Here is a 5,549-nt window from a genome sequence, read left to right as displayed (position 1 = left end):
CCTTACACATCTTCACAAAACGGAAAAGCCGAGCGTGCTCTTCGCACCCTCAATGATATTACTCGTACACTTATCTTCCAAGCCCACATGCCATCCTATTATTGGGCTGAAGCTCTTTCTACTGCTACCTATCTTCTAAATCGACGACCTTCTTAGCCTATTGGGTTTTCCATTCCGTACGAGCTTCTTTATCGCATGCCCGCTTCTTATGCCGAGCTACGTGTTTTCGGATGCCTTTGCTACCCAAATCAATCTGCCACAGCAAAACACAAATTATGCCCTCACTCCACTGCATGTGTTTTTCCTGGATACCCCTCCTCACATCGTGGCTATCGTTGTCTTGATCTTTCAAGTCGGCGTATAATCACTTCTCGTCATGTCATTTTCGATGAACATACCTTTCCATTTGCTAGTACTAACCCTGCCCAGTTAGCATGTCTCGATTCTCGATTTTCCTCTGGATTTAGTAGCCACCGAGCCGCCTCCATTCACTACTTCCCTCGCGCATGCTCCTGTTGCACCACATGCACGTACTACTAATTCACGTACTACTGCATGCCCTTGCTCACGTGCTAGTTCCTGTCCTAGCTCGCCCATGCCCCAACCCCACTCACCAGCACCTGCGTCTCCTATGCATGCCTCGTCTACCTCGGCCGACTCACCCGCACCTGTACGCTTCACCGGCACAAGCTGCTGCACTAGAAGCTCATCCAAGAACCCAACGTGGACGTACTGTCTCTCGCACCGAACCAGCCACCAACACACACCATATGCTGACACGCCTCAAGCACGACATTGTCCAACCGGTTGATAGCCTTAATCTTTCAGCTGTTCACACCTCCATCTCTCCTATTCCTAAAACATACCACGGTGCCCTCCATGATCCTAATTGGCGTAGTGCGATGGTTGATGAATATGATGCATTAATTCATAATCGCACATGGACTCTGGTTCCTTGTCCAGTTGGTGCTAATGTTGTTTCAGGTAAATGGATCTTCAAGCATAAGTTCGCATCAGATGGTGGCCTTGCTCGCTACAATGCTCGATGGGTGGTCCGTGGCTTTTCTCAGCAGCCGTGCGTTGACTTCGACGAGACATTTAGCCCCGTCGTCAAGCCCGCCACCATTCGTGTCATCCTCACCATCGCAGCTTCTCGTGGCTGGCCGGTTCACCGACTCGATGTCAAAAATGCCTTTCTCCATGGCATGATTGACGAGGTGGTGTACTGTGAGAAGCCCCCGGCTTCACCGACTCGACTCGTCCTCACTGTCGGTGTCAAAACCGGCGGATCTTGGGTAGGGGGTCCCGAACTGTGCGTCTAAGGTTGATGGTAACAGGAGACAGGGGACACGATGTTTACCCAGGTTCGGGCCCTCTCTATGGAGGTAATACCCTACTTCCTGCTTGATTGATCTTGATGAATATGAGTATTACAAGAGTTGATCTACCACGAGATCGTAATGGCTAGACCCTAGAAGTCTAGCCTGTATGACTACGGTATTGAGTATATCCTTTCCGGATTACACCCTCCGGTTTATATAGACACCGGGGGATCTAGGGTTACATAAGATGGAATCTTCATAGTTGTTTGCCAAGCTTGCCTTCCATGCCAAGGAGAGTCTTATCCGGACACGGGTACAGTCTTCGGTCTTCATATCTTCATAGCCCATCAGTCCGGCCCATAGATAATAGGCCGGACGCCCGAGGAGCCCTTAGTCCAGGACTCCCTCAGTAGCCCCTGAACCTGGCTTCAATGACAAGGTATCCGGCGCGTTGTGCTGTCTTCGGCATTGCAAGGCGGGTTCCTCCTTCCGAACTCCCGAATAGTCTCCAGACGAATTGATCGTGTCCGGACCTGTAACACACACCACACACAACAACAGAGAGAATATAATAACACACGAGTCCAATCTGCTGACAACTTTAGTAATGTGACGTCACGCCTGTCCGGTCATAATTTCGAACCATTTTTTGCCCCACGTTTCGAGACGCGGTTGTCATTGGCACGTCTTGTCAAAGAAGAGATCGTGTCCCCTTATTACGGGATTCTCATCAACACGAGCATGGGTAACCCAACCGTGTCGTTTACACAGCCCTTGGGAGCACGTGAATTTTAAGGCGAATGGGGGGGGGGGTTCGATATTCACTGCCCTTATAAGGAGATAAGATTCCCCTTTCTTCTCCCACACTTTCTTCCCGCCCATCCGTTCTTGAGCTCCAACGCCCAAGTTCCCATTTCCCTGTCTCGAGAAAGCACTCAACCATGTCCAGATCCGGAGGTCAAGGCAAATGGATGACCTCCTCTGTTAAGGAGGAGGACATCGCCGAGCTTCGGGCGGCCGGGTACCTGGCGAAGGAAATCGCCCACCGTCTTCCAGCCCGGGGACAAATCATCCCCACACCGAAGCCCAACGAGAGGGTAGTGTTCATCCCTCATTTCCTCCGTGGGCTAGGGTTTCCACTCCACCCCTTCGTCCGCGGGATAATGTTCTACTATGGGATAGACATCCACGATCTATCCCCGAACTCCTTCCTCAATATCTCGACGTTCATCATCGTGTGCGAGGCCTTCCTCCTCATCCACCCCCACTTCGGGCTGTGGCTCCAAACCTTCAACGTGAAGCCCAAGGTGGTGGACGAACACCACGCAGAGTGCGGGGGCGCCATGGTGAGCAAGCTCACCAATGTCTCTTGGCCAAAAGGCACATTCGTGGAATCTGTCAAGGAATGGAAGAAGCTATGGTTCTACATCATCGAACCCTGCGATGCCACCTAGGCTGCGGCTGCCGAATTCAACTCCGGCGCCCCCCGTGCGGCTCACCTCCTGGGTCGAGAAGAGCCCAAACTGGTGTTCATCGGACGAGCTGATTGCGCTGCAAACACGTATCCAAAGTATGATCGATAGGGACATCAAGCTTGTCGACATAATCCAAGTGATGTTGGTGCGCCGAATCCTTCCGTGCCAGAGCCGAAGCCGTCCTCTATGGGATTTCACCCCAAAGAAACACCTTACCCTGGTGAGGCTTTTGAAAACGACTCATGAAGATGTCTGGAAGTTCCTTTTCAGGGGCAACGGGATACCGCCGGCCACTGACTCGGACCGGGGTCACGACATAAATAACCTCCCCAACGAGGTATGTTGTTTTCAACACATTCCTTACTTGCTTGTTTCAATGATGATATCTAAGCTTTCATTAGCATTGCTTTTTCAGTACTGGTTGAAGAAGGCGAAGCAGATCCGGTGTCTGGCTCCCTTGCCCGAGGAGCCAGTCATCCCATACTGAGCAAAGATGCTGGAGCCGGCGCCTTATAAGGCACCAGAGAAGAAGGCCACAGGAAAGGCCAAGGGGGTCCGGAGCGGCCCCCGCCGCAAGGGTACCTCAGACGTGACGTTCGAAGACAAGGCCCATTCCCTCGCCGCCGAAGACGACGCGGATGAGGAGGAGGAGGAGAGCGACTCTCCCCCTAATGGGGGAGGAAGAAGAGGGTGGCCTCCGCAACTATGGAGGCGGAGGCGCCCAAAAGGGGGACGGGCTCCCTCGCGGATAACTCTGCATGGGACGTCGATGACAGTCTGGAGAGACGCCCCCACGGTAAGCCTCGGGCCGCATCGTAAGTACTAATACCTTATCCGCCCATGAAGTTTCCCCTCCTCATTGTATTGAGACGATTGGTTATGTTATTGTAGTCCGGCCCACAACAACCCTCCGCGATCCTCGTCAGGAGGCTCGCTGGATTCCAAGGAGATGGCCAGCGACTCCCCGCTAGCCGCACACTCCCACGAGACCAGTGATGATGCGGAGGTGTTGTCCCGAAGGACTGTTCCCGGAGGGGGAGAGGCTCAGGAGGCGCCCGAAGGCGAAACCCCCGTCGCCGGACACCAAGGGGAATCAATTCCCCCGGAGACTGGCGAGGACGGCCGTATACAATTCGGTCCTCAACCGAACTCAATTCCGGAGACTGAGGCGGCTCCGGAATCCAGCAGGCACCCTCCTTCGAAAGAAGGGGGGATGCCTGTTCCACCGGTGGCCCCTGTCCAACCAGGGGCATCGGATAATCTGCTGGAAGCACTGCGAGGCGATTCCATTATGGATGAGCACCATGTCCTTATGGGCACGGTGATTGAAAGGGTTCAGTCCGCCAAAAGAGGACTAACCGAGGCCTGCGGCAACTTGCTAACATGTTTTGAGGTAAGTGACACCAAAAGGAGAGAATCCCACTGTAGAAAGCAGCCCCTGAGACACTGTCCGGTGTTGAAAGAAAAAATTGGACAGAGGATCAATCTCCTATGACAGGAAACTAACTAAATTTTTCTTAAATACAGGCGTCGCTGGCCGCGGCCTTGCATACTGCCGAAGTCTCCGGACTGAAGTAGAAACTGGCGGAGGCCGAGGGAGAGCTGAGCCAAGTGAAAAGGCAGCTCCAGGAGAAACAAGGTAAGCAATAACCTGTTATATATTCAAAAAGAAGAAAATGATATGCGATGACCAAAATGCCATGATTTGTACAGAAGCGACGACCAAGGTCGAGGCCCTGAGAAAGGCCCTGGCCAAAGCCGAGGGGAAGGCTGTCCAACAGCAAGCCGCCTGTAAGAAGCTCAAGGCCCGGGTCGGCGAGGTCCAGCAGGAGCTCCTAGACATGGTGAAGAAGTGTGAAGCTTTGGAGTGCGATGCGTCGGCTCGAGAGGCCGAACTTACCAAGGCTCGTCAGAGCGCAGAGGTCGCACGGAATGAGGCCCGGGACGCTCTCCAGGAGATCCAGGAGGCGAAGAAGATCGCAGCGGTAAGGCATTTAACGTGCAAAGCAAGTATGCGGAGAGGAAGTATCTTTTACTAACCCGAATTCGGAATTGCCCAGGGGCTTTTGTGGATTTGCCGCACAGTGCATCCGATGTTGCGGAGTTCTTCCGAGCCAGGGAAGGGGTTTCTCCAGAGAAGCTGTTCTGGTCACAGTATGTTGTACCAGAACATCTGGTGGCCTTTGCCGATCAACTGAAACAGTTGGTCGAGCTGCACAGGATGGCCGAACTGGCCATGAAGGATTTAATAATACGACTATGGCCAGCCAAAGCTATACCTAGCAGTTATTTTGGCCTCGTGAAGCGGGTGGTGGAGGCTTGTCCGTGGCTAGACATCGTCAAGCAATCAGTCAGCATCAAGGGTGCCTGCATGGCCTTCGCTCGTTGCAAGATGTGGTGGGCGAAGATGGATGCCGTCGAGGTGGCCCGGGGGCCGCCGGAGGGCAAGGAGCACCGCACACCCGAGTGATGTTTTGCGGATGTCCTGGAGGGATATCGACTTGTAGCAACACAGTGTGGGAAGGATGTTATTCTCGAATGAATACATTCATATTTTGCCTTGTTTGATGAAAACAAATCCGCTTTGTAATATAATTTTTATTATGTTTTAATTGTATCCTCTTGTGCGGCCGTGTTGTATGAAATCTGAGGGGTTGGCCAGTCGTCGGCTTCTGCCCTCACGTAGGTAGTACGGAGGTGTTCGGGATGGTATCTAAACAATATTGATCCAATTATATGGTCCTTGAAGGAG

This window comes from Triticum urartu, chromosome 3 (assembly GCF_003073215.2).
Source record: "Triticum urartu cultivar G1812 chromosome 3, Tu2.1, whole genome shotgun sequence".
Lineage (NCBI taxonomy): Eukaryota > Viridiplantae > Streptophyta > Magnoliopsida > Poales > Poaceae > Triticum > Triticum urartu.
Note: the sequence above shows the minus strand (reverse complement) of the source record.